Here is a 12,740-nt window from a genome sequence, read left to right as displayed (position 1 = left end):
TTTGTAGATGATGGAACTATATCCTCAGAGAATTTGTGATTCATTTTAAAATCATTGCTTAAGAAATAATATACAAAGAGGAGTCTGTGGATATTTCACTTTTATTATGTGCTTACATTGACATTGCAGAAAATGAGAAATCCTTATGCACAGTTGACCAAAGATCTAATAGCATTGTTAAAAGAAAGCATGTGTGGCTCATTGAATGAGTTGCGTATTGGTTTGTTTGTACATATTAACAGATAATTGTGAAGCGAAAGACCTGAATCTTTGTTACCAACATACTGTTGTAAATGGGTTTTAGGTGCACTTTCTGCTGTCATTAGCCAGGCAGAGTCAAAAGCATGATCTTTCAGTTTCATATGATTTCCCCAGCAAATTAAGTGCCAAGTAAATCTGATGGATCATTGACCACTTCATCAAAACTCTTATCTTTCAATGCTATGAAGATAAATTGCAGTACACACATGACATTTGAGAGTTTTATCCAATAACCTTCAGCACATATAAAGGCTAAGGAAAAATATGACCAAAAAGAATAGAAAAGGCAGCTGATTTTATCCATTTTATAGTTTTTCTCTTATAGGAGTAAATCAAGTAAAAAGAAAAATATCAGATGTGTATTATAATACTTGATCATAAGACCACAGATTAATAGTATGCAGTCCTTTATTCATATAATTAAGATGATAATAATGAAATGTGGAAACTAGATTCATACATATGACTTATTTTCATGCATGAGAATAGAATATGCAATTATTAATGACTTTGTTCAATTTCCCTCATCCTTAATGAAATTCTTTCTGTCTTGCTTCATCATTTTCTTTTCAAACTTTGAATAAAATGAAGAAGTATGAACATGAAATAATTGTCTCTCTTAACTACCTTTCATTCTTCTACTGGAATGTTATAAAATGTTATATCCATGTAAGTGCAAGATCAATTAAGAACTCCTGCTTGCACAGGTAAAGAATGGGATTTGCAAGTGCTCTGAGCCTCCAGAAATGACTCCATTATGGCCCTCAGTCAAGCTTAAAGTTTGGCCTTTAGCTAGCTATTTGTAATTTCAAAAAGTGAATATCAGAATCACAATTAAGAAAGAAAGGTAGTCACCTTTTAAAATAAGTTCCAGGAAACAGACAATATATAAATATAAACATTTGGTTGACTTATTTTTAAAAGAAGAAAGTCATGCTAGAATTCCTTAGGACTCTATATGATTTGTATAATAGAAATACACAAATGTATGTGTATATACACACACAAACATTCATATAATATTTTTCTTTAGTAATAGAGTTACTATCATGTTAATAATCAATCAAATATATTCCTAAAAGAAAAATTAAATATCACATCTCAACAAAATTAATTTGCTTTCAATAGTTTCTACTTCCCTAATTGCTCATGCTTTTGCTTCTGATATTAATTAAAACTAGTAGTTGCTTTTAGAGAACCCAAGATTCAGTTCTGTAATTTTGTTGTCATTATGATGTGAAAAGTCTGTGGAAGGGCAACAGCATCAAACAATGCTTTAATCATCCCTCCCCTTAATTTATCATACAACTACAGTTTATAAAATCTTTAACTGTAAGTTTGATGCTGTAAGAATCAAAGCAGATTCTCCAAAACAGAGGAAACTTGATTTTTCTTTATTTATTCATTCCAATTCAAAAGATGAGAAAATTGAGGGCAATTGTGTGACTTGCTCAAGGTAACATATTTTGAAGTTTCAGAAAGTTAGAAGGAAGTCTCTGCATTAAACAAGTGAGCACAAAGGGAAGTGTTTGGTCTGAAGACTGAGGTTCAGAAGGGCCAGAATCACAACTTCTGAGACACTGCCCAAGATTCTGTGCTCATGCTAAAAGAGAGGAATGATATGGAGAGAGAGAAGAGAGAGAGAGAGAGAGAGAGAAAGAGAGAGAGAGAGAGAGAGAGAGAGAGAGAAAGAGAAGGAGAATGAGAGGGATATATATATAACCCTCCCAGTCCATATTAGAATATCTAATTTTATCAGAATAATATTCTGATAAATTTCCACAGTGGAATTTTCCCTAAAATATAGAGTATGTTCTGAACTTGAGGCCCTGAAGGCCAAGAGATTTTTCTGGAGTCACATAACTCATCTACACAGTATAAGCATGGTTTTTAGAAAGGGCTACCAACTTTCTCATCTACTCTCTTTGGTGAACAGCTATACAAAAGCATCCAACCATCAGCAGAACAACAGTAACAAATTCTAGAACTTAAATGAAGACCTTTTTAGGGAGGGATCTTCATAACTGCAGTTTAGGATTAATTGTCAATCGTATCTCTTGGGAAAGCACCAGGGCGCTTTAAATCAATAACACCACCAGTAAAAATAACCAGCTATCATTGGCTAGTGTTTTCTGGTTTACAAAGCACTTATTATCTTATCTGAGTCTTAGAACCACCTTTTCAAACATGTTGAAAGACTTGTCCGAAATCCCATAGCCACTGAATGCAGGAGACAGTATTCAAGCTTGTTTCTTTCTGACTATAGTTGTATTACCCTCTCCACTGAAATGCTCCGTAATTGTTTACTACTTAGTATAATAGAAGAAATAAGAAGAGCTGGCACTGTTTTCACACATGCAAAATGGAGATAGCAATGCTGGCTGTGGGAGTAAAGAGGCTGGATGTTTGTCAAGTACCCTAAAGTCCTGTACAAATTTCATAATCAGTTAAAAACATGAGCCAATCCATTAGCAACTAACTCTCTGAACCTAAGTCAAAGGGAAGTCAAATTTCTACTGATACTTCAAAGTCCTTTGATTTCTAGGGGTGCCTTATTCCAAGACCAACTTAATTCACAAACCCACTATGGTTTTTGTTGTTGTTCAATCATACCAGATTCTTCCTGACCACATTTGGTGTTTTCTTGGCAGAGATAATAGAGTGGTTTGCCATTTCCCTCTCAGCTCATTTTACAGATGAGAAAACTGAGGCAGCCAGAGTTAAGTGACTTGTCCAGGTTGCTAATAAGTGTCTAAGGTCAGATCTGAAGTGAGGAAGAGGAGTCTTCCTGATTCCAAGCTTGACACTCTACCACTATGCTTTATTATGATGCTTTGTAATCTTGGATTGGGGTGGAGTAGGGTTAATGGACCTCCCAAGATATCAGGAACTGTTCCTTTGGTAGGAAAAAGTACATGTTTACAAATTCTTTCATAAATTTTTTCATGAAGTTTGGCATTTATTGCTATCATTTCCAAAGATTATTCTGATAAAGGGTCCATAGACAAGAAGCCTGTGAGATAAGAAGGTTAAGATCTGTCATTTTAATATATATTGTAAGGGAGGGAAAAGCATCATTTAAAGGCTAGTCTTTGCTAAATGAGTTTCTTTGAATTTAGTTAAAACTAATCATCTCTTGTATGACTGCTGATCCTTTTTTAGTTTGTTAGGATGGACCATAATTTTTACATCCTTGACAATCGTTTGGAAAATCCAGTGTCAACTCTCTCCCTAATGAAGAATCAGATGAAGTCCCTCTCCCCTCACCCCTTTCTGAACCTGTGATTTCATCAGTGAAGGGATTTTCCTGGTCAGGAAACTTGGTAATTCACTCATCACAATAGGATTATAGTGGAAAATAATATTCAAACTTAACCAACCAACCAAAAAAACAAACCAGAAACATTCCCTGCATATTATTTGCCTTATGAGGCAGATGGAATTTTCCATGTTTAGTGAGGAAGAAAAAAGAATGGACTGAAACTGAAGCTTTTAAGTGTTTTAATACATTAATCAAACAATGAATATTTATAGAGTGAAAATATTAACTGTATTCCCTTTTCATCAAAACATTTTGGGTCTCTTGTGTAGACAGAATGCTGTGAACATTTGAAAATATATAAAAATAAAGTGGCTATGATAAATTTCAGTATAATGAGGATGTTAACTGCCACCATGTTTCAAAGTTGGGAAATAGCTTTTTGTTTCTTATTCCTTGGGGTAAGTAGTCATTACAGAGAAGAACCAATTGATAGGAAATTTTGACTATGCTGACTATGTTGCCAGATCATGACAGATCAATTATTCCAGGGGAAAGTATCTTTGAAATCATTATTTGTTGTTTAGTCATGTCCATTTGTCCACTTTTTCCGATACCATTTGGAATTTTCATGGCAAATATACTGAAGTGGTTTGCCTTTTCCTACTCTAAGAAACAGAAGGAAAGGGGGTTAAATGACTTATTAAGGGTGACAGCTAGCAACCTGATTCAAATTCAGATCTTCCCGACTTCAAGGACTTTATTCTCTGTGTCACCTAAATACCTCTCTTTAACTACTCATATACAAAATTAAACAGTTCCCCCACTTTTTATCAGGAGATCAAAGACATGTAAAGGCAGCCACAAACTTTAGTCACCCCTAGCCTTTGAAAGAATTGTTCATATTTTCCTTTGCTAATAGTAAACACTTTACTTGATGGCTTGAGATCAGAAGCAGTTTATTTTACAGATGGAATATTCTTGCAAAATCAGTATTAAGAAGATGGGATGATAATCAACCATCCTGCTCCAACACTGAGGAGACAGATGATACAAAATAAACAATACTTCCTCCTTCCCCCGCCTCCTTCACATGGAAAAAGTCCACGTGTGGTTTCCACTGTGATCTGCTATTGTTAATGGCATGATGAATAGTGTTCAAGAAACAACAGTAGAACAATTTGTCCAATTCCAGCTTAACTTGCTATGCTGAATAAATTGCATTTTTTTTACTGCCAATTTATTATTTTTTTCCCCAAAGTCGTTAAATGATGTGTTCTTTCTCCAATATTCATCAAAATCTAGCGGAATTACGGTGGACTTTTTTTAGTTTCTTTTCTAGATATATTTCTCTGTACCCTGACATGTTCCAGAATGGCAGTGTGGAATAGAATACTGACTTGAGAAATTAAGGAGAACTAGACTTGATTTTGTTGTTGATGTTGTTGTTCAATTGTGTCCAACTTTTTGTGACATAATTTGTGGTTTTTTTTGGTAAATATATGAGTGGTTTGATTTTTCTTTTTCCAGTTCATTTTATGGATAAGGAAACTGAGGCGAACATGATTAATTGACTTGCCCAGAGTCAAACAGCTATTAAGTATCTGAAGCTAGATTTGAACTTAGAGTCTCCTGACTATCCATTGAGCACACTAGCTGCTTTTCAGCTTGAATCCCACTTCTGATAACTTGTTAGGTGACCATTGGGTAAGTTGCATAGCCTCTCTGAATCTTAGTTTCCTCATCTTCCCAGTGATGATGACAACACCATGTATTTATATAGTATTTATAAAGGTTTTCCAACTTTATACTTGTTCATTTGTAATATAAGGTTTCTGTGAAGCTCAAGTAATATAGGAGCTTTATAAACTCTAAAGTGCTATAAAAGTGATGTTTACTTTGCTTTTTACTAAAATTGGAAAGCCTCTCTAAAAGTTTAGTGAATTATTTTCATATTTTTAAGCAATTTATTTCAGAGAATCATGCGTTTTTGAAGCAGTAATGGTGGAATATTCCAAATTGAAGTTAATAAGTACAGGAAAATAGGTTAAATACCTTCTTGCATTTTAAATAGTGTTGCTTTGTAGTTTGCAAATTAACAGTCCTCTATTATATGTTTAGAAACTCTCTTAGAAAAATATCTAGCAAAAAAACCCCACCAAAAAACAAAGAAGCCAGCTTTCACATCAAAAGAAACCATAATGAATCTGAAATGGCTATTTTACATATTAATATAACCAAGATTTTGTGATTGAATCATCTTTGCTATGCAAAGACTTGGCAAAGATTTTTCACCTAAAATGTTTTTTATAAAGATGTTAAAAGTAGTTTGGTAATGGTTATTTTATTTCATTTGAAATGATTTCATTTGAAATGATTTCATTTGAAATGATTTTTCCCTAGGTCAAGCTACTTTGTTGTTCACAAAACAAAGCAGAATGCTAAGCCTATCAGTCCTGTCATCCATGAATCACTAATGATAATTTAATTGAAATTGAAAACATTTTCACTGTTTTAAAAATTTAAAAGGATACATAAGCAGGTCTTCTATGTCCAGAGAATAACAAGCAGCATATAAGTCTTGAATAGGACTAAAGCACTGGGTCCTCAGTTTTTACTTTAGGAAAAAGTGGGAGTTAATCTAGAGGATCCTTAAGGTCTCTTCCTGCCTTCAATCCTATGAACCTAATGATAACCCCCTTGAAAGCATTTTTGAGCAATTTTTATGCAGACAATAACATGGTAGTCCAAGTTTTATAGATATGTTGGCATTTTCTTAAAAATACTTAGGACAAGGGCAGCTAGTTGGTTCAGTGGATAGAGCACTGGCCCTGAAGCCTAGAAAACCTGAGTTCAAATCTGACCTCAGACACTTAACACTTCCTATCTGTGTGACCCTGGGTAAGTCACTTCACCCCAATTGCCTCAGGCAAAAAACCCAAACAAACAAAAAACACTTAGGACAGTATATGGATCCTTGAAATGAAAGCTCAGATTCTAAAAGTAAAGGTGAAAAGACCTTGGAGATAAGTTTGTCTGTTCCATTATTGTATAGATGTGTAAATAGAGGCTCAGGAAATTAAAGTAAGAAACTCAAGATAGTAAAAAGAAGGGTTGGTATTTAAAGCCAGATCCATTCATTCCAAATTCATTGCCTCCACTGTATCATATGCCCTCAATTCCATAAGATAATTAAACTCAGGCCAGGAAAGTGGAGTGATGTCCTGTGTCTGTATAGTAATACACCACATTTCTGATTAGTTTATATTTGCACACTTTTGATTTCTGTTCTTCTGTAACTATTAGACTGTAAACTCTAAAAGGGTATGCAGTGTGCCCTATTCATCCTTGTAACTCTTCTAGAATCTACAAAAAATCTACTGAAATTTGACAGACATAAACTGAGTCTCAAAGCTGTAAGTAAATATTGAGGTATATCCAGGTGCTGGAAGTCCAGCGCCTTATCTACTATGACATGATATTTCTCATTAACTTTTTAGATAAGTAGAGATTAAGTTTGTTCAAATGTGGAATAGATTCCAGAAAGATGCAATTTTTAAAACTCATTAAAAGCAATAGAATTAGCTAATGTCTTTCCATAAGTTCAGTAAATGAACATCTTTTAGTTTCAGAAGTGCATGATTATACCACTAAGTCTATCAATAACCATATGCTATAGCCTACTGCAGTCATCATGAGCCTCTCCATTATTCTTTGGTTGACCAACCATTTTAACTCCTTTTGATGATCTATGAATAGATTCTCCTTTATGCTTAGACATATTTCATGATAAAAGGAGAAAGGTAATCACCCTGTCTTAGTATCTCTCCCCCTTTTAATGTTTTATTTGACTTTGGGAGGGGGCAGACTAGGAGTTTTTGTCACATACAGCAGCCATTCATGGTCCCAATCCCAGGAGCTTTGACCTGCTTTACTGCATGTCTGACAGGATCATCCCTCCTTATGCAACATGGTAGTCCCTCCTAGTTTCCTCACCATATTGTTACTTGAATTGTTCCAGAAAGCTTGTTGATTTAGTCCAGTACAATCCAGAATTCTTTAATCAATCCACTAGCTTCAGCCAACAGGGACTGGGATTACCATGCCTGGCCCTTGCCTATTATAAATAATTATCTCCATTGAATATTCTGAGTACTTTTGTATTTTTTAAACATATCCGCAGGAGAGTTCTTTTTAGAGGATAACCTTGAAACTTCTTGGTATACAGAATTTAGAATTTTTGCAGCCAATAAACAATAAAATATGATTATTTTCTATCACTTTCTGTTAATTGTCACTAAAAAGACGATCTCATGTAGAATATAGGTTTTGGAAGTCTACTTTTTCTTGTCTCTTCAGGGATACCTTTAATTTTTTTCTCTGCAAAAATTAACAAGTATGAAAAAATAGCCATATTAGTTGGTGGTTATTATTTTCTCTGTTGCCTTCAAGATTAATAAGATGCTTAATTTTTACAGATGCTTATCTTAGAGAATATGATTCTTTTTAAAGAAATATATAAAATGTCTCTGATACTTTTAAAATAAAAGTTAGAAACCACAAAATTTTATTGAATATATTTGCGTGCAGGTTGATATAGTATTTTAAGTCTACATTATATTCAGTGTGAAAAGGTTTAATTTTTTTTTTAATGATACGAAAAGAGAAAGAAACCTGTCTAAGAATAGAAAAAGAATGGAAAAACAGAAGAGAAAGAATCAAAAGAGAAACTGCAAAAGGGAAGGAGAGAGAAAAAGAGGAAGGAGAGAAGTGGAGAAAAGGAATGACTGGAAAAGGAATAAGATAAAGAAGAAAAGGAAGAGAAGAAAGGCTATAAAGAAGTGTTACAGGGAGAAATTGAGAATAGAGTCATTTGCAAGGAGGCATATAGAGCAGAGGAAGACTTGGCAGGAGGATGTGAGTTAGAAAATTATACAAAAAGAAATAAATGAGGAAGATGTCTTAATGGTTTCTGAAGTTCTTTAAGATACTGTCTTTTCCTGTTCACAGCTTTTCAGCTGTTTTGACTTTGTGTCAAATTTATGGCATAACTGCAAATCAAAATTTGGGAGTTTGTCCAAAATTAGATTAAAAAGTAATTAGGAAATGTTTAACAAATATATATATATACATATATATATATATGTATATATATATATATAAATACAACATAATATAGGTAACACAAATTTGGGGTTTTCTTAGTCTATCAGTATTCATTTCTATTTGGACCTGGCATAACTATTTCCATGTCCTTTCTGAATGGGATTACCAGAACTGGCCACTATGATTATAGTAGTTGTTATTTGTCCTTTTGGACTAAGGCCATCATAGGATGATGTCTTGGTCTGTTGAGAATTATATTTAAGAAGTGAGGTAGTACAGCACAAAATCATTAATCTTACTCTTATCTTCCAGTCATCATAGTCCAATGGCAAGACAAATGTCAGGACAATTGGCAGTGGTCAGGGATGCTGTGGATGACCTTGTCTTAAATGTCTGACCTAGTTCTAAGAACCTGCTTTAATTGCCTTCAAGACTGTTGGAACAGTTTTATGACCATTTCCCCAGGAGAAGTCTTCATGTGCTCCGAGTTGATACCCCTCCCAATTCACTGGCAGATTTGAGGTGCATTGGTTATTCTCAACCTGCTTTAGACTGAGGAGGCAGTTTTCCTGTGGTCTGTTGTTATATGTGATACAGCTTCTTGTACCATAGGTGAGAGTTAGTTGGATGGGGGTGAACACCAGTGGTGGAAAGGGCTTGGCGTCCTCATACCAGAGGTGCTAATCTTCCTTGAATACCCTATACACCCCATAATTACAATATAGTTGAGAAGATACGGTGAAAATAATGTAATGAAAATAAGATAAAATAATGAAATAAAAGCTGCTTTGTATTGACTCTCAATAAAGTAAAAGTTCAGGGCAGGGTACAATGGGAGAATACTTCATGAAAAATAATCAAAAATGTACTGGACATTTAAAGATAAATAGGAATGGGTAAGATAATAAACGATACGATAGTGTTATATATTACAATTGGAAGAAACTTTAGAGATCATTTAGTCCACCACCATTATTTTACAGATGATAAAAATGAGTGCAGAGTTTGTTAACTGCCCTAAGTCACATATGTAGTAAGGACCAAAAAAGATCTAGATCCTTTGACTTCAAATCCAGTGCTCATAAATTAATTAAATTTAAATTTGATTAAAAATCATTTATTAAGTAACTATATACTTTAGTACTGAGAGTGTTTGAGAAACATATAGAGTTTATATCTGGCATAATCTTTGCCTTCATAGAGCTTACAGTGTAGTAACTGGATATGTCGTACACAATGGTTATATAATTTTCTAAGTACAGAGAGCTTCCAAGTGAATTTGTCTTTTGAGAGATAAAACTTAATTGGACATTGCTTAATGCACATCTCATTAAATTAATTGAGAGTCAGATTGGAATAGTGATTTGGCCCTGAATTTGGAATTTGAATGACCTGAATTGTAGTCTTCTCTCAGTTACTTACTAACTAAAGGTGTCTGAACAAGTCACTCAATTTAGACTTTAGTTTCCTCATTTATAGAATAAAGGAAGTAGACTTACTTATCCTCTGAAAGGTCCTATTCACAACTAAACCTATGATTGTTCAGGATCACAGACCTAAGATGTAATATTTTAACCCAGGTTTTGCTTCCTGACTTAATCTCAACAGTCTATTGATTATTGTCAATAGCATCACCTCATTTCATGTATTGTTTTATAATATTTAAAATTTCAGGTAGGAAAATGACATTATTCTTAGGAGAGGGTATTGGAGATCTGGGAAAGAGGTAATATTTGAGTTGGGCCTTTAATAATACCTAAAGATTCAATAGATAAAATTGGAAGGAATTCTAAGCATTGAGAATGTGTGAGCAAAGACACAGACAAATCACAGAGATTATCTTTAGGGAACAAAGATAAAACTAGCTTGGTTATTTACATAAAAGAGAGAAAAGTAGTATGAATTAAGACTGTAAAGATTATGCAGTTTTAGGCTGTAGAAAGCCTTGAGTGCCAGACAAAGGACTATAAAGTTTCCTCAGCAGTCTAGGGCAGACCTCTGAAGAGTTTTTAACAGAGAGTTTCATGACCAAATTTATGCATAAGGAATATAAAAGCATTAAAGGACATCTATTAGACTCCAATCTAGTTCTCTAAAATATTACTTTTAACTATAGCAATGGGGAAGGCATAGCCTGTATTTTCTATGTTCTGGAAAATAACAGCAATTTCATACAGCAGTTTAACCAATGGAAATTGGTACTTATAGATAAATGATAGTTAGCAACTATGCCTAAGGCATTAAGGGAAAAACATTAAACTAAATAGACATAATCTTCCAAAGTTCTTAGACATTAAAATGGGAGAACAACACTTCAAAAACAGCCTAATGTGGGAAGTCACTGTGTGTGAAAATGTTATCTTCTGACATTAGAGCAGGTAAGCCTGGTTGATTTTTAAAGGCAAAAAAGTCAAAAGTTTTGCAAGTTGATAAGGTAAGCTTATAACTGTTATTCACAGCAAAAATGTAATTGTTTATTATTATCTATTGTTTTCAAAATAACCTAAAAAAGAGGAAAAAATTTAAAATAGAAAAAATACTATGCTATTTAGGGTGAGGAGATAGAATCAGAAAGGTAGATAACCCCCTAAATGGGGCTGTTTGAAGCAATTGATGGATTAGCTTTAGTATGAGAAACTTTATGATATAGACTCACATCACCTAGCAATTTAAACTTATAGTTACAAATATATTGTTTTGGACTTAAGTCCAATTCTTTTTTTTAGCTTTTTATTTTCAAAATATATGCAAAGATAGTTTTCAACATTGACCCTTGCAAAATCTTGTGTACCAAATTTTTTGTCCCTTCCTTCCCTCACCTACTCCCCTAGAAAGCAAGTATCTCAATATATGTTAAACGTGCAATTTTTCTATATGTATTTCCATGTATGCTGCACAAAAAAAATCAAGCTCAAAAACATAAAAAATGAGAAAAAAAAAACAAAATGCAAGCAAACAATAGCAAAAAAGGTAAAAACCCTATGTTGTGAACCACACTCAGTACCTACAGTCCTCTCTCTGGGTGCAGATGATTCTTCCCAATGCAAGACCATTGGAAGTGGCCTGAATAATCTTGCTGTTGAAAAGAGCTATGTCAATCAGAACTGATCATTGTATAATCTTGCTGTTGCTGTGTACAATGATCTCCTGGTTCTGCTCATATCACTCAGCATCAGTTCATTTAAGTCTTTCCAGACCTCTCTGAAATGATCCTGCTGATTGTTTTTTATAGAACAATAATATTCTATTACATTTATTACAATAAATTATTCAGCCATTCTCCAATTGATGGGCATCCACTCACTTTCTAGTTCCTTGCCACTACAAGAGTCACGAGAAACGCCTTTGCACATGTGGGTTCTTTTCCTTTCTTCTGCCCAATTTTTGGCAAAAACAACATTATTTTTCCCTTTACCAATAATCCAATGGGAGACTATTTCCTCTGAGGATAAAGAAACTATTGGTGTAAGTCACTTGGGTGCTTTTATAGCAGAAAGGATATTAGAAAGGAGCTGGTATTACTCACAACTCTGCTATTTAAGGAAATATGTCTTTCTTCCTCTTATTTTCATTCTTTCTCTTGCTCATAATTATGGAATTGGAAGAGATCTTCTTGTCTAATCCCCTCATATTATTGATGAGAAAAGTGAAGCTGATACACATTATCATCTTTTTCTCCTTCTTTTTGAGGATTATTAAAAAATACAACTCTTTTTAGACATATCCATCATCTTTTATAATAAAGGAAAAAAAAAACATTAAGCCAAACTATGCAGGACATATTTATATATATAAAATTGGGGTTTTATGAGTTTCAGTTTCCTTGCCTGTGAAATGAAGTTAAATATAATTCACATGTTTAGAGAACTTTAAGGTTTATACACTAGTTTTCTTATAATGGTCAACTGAGGTAGCCAAGAGAAATCTTTTTATCATCACTGTATTTATGATGAGAAAAATGAGATTGTGGAAGCTTAAGTGATTTAGTCTATGGAAGAATAAATGTGAAACCCATATTTCTTTTCTGAATCACTGATTGTTGATAATAATATACTGCAAGGTTATTGAGAAAATCAAATTAATTATTTGTAACATTGCAAAATGCAAAAGAAAT

The sequence above is a fragment of the Sarcophilus harrisii genome, chromosome 1 (assembly GCF_902635505.1).
Source record: "Sarcophilus harrisii chromosome 1, mSarHar1.11, whole genome shotgun sequence".
Lineage (NCBI taxonomy): Eukaryota > Metazoa > Chordata > Mammalia > Dasyuromorphia > Dasyuridae > Sarcophilus > Sarcophilus harrisii.
This window is presented reverse-complemented; position numbering follows the sequence as displayed.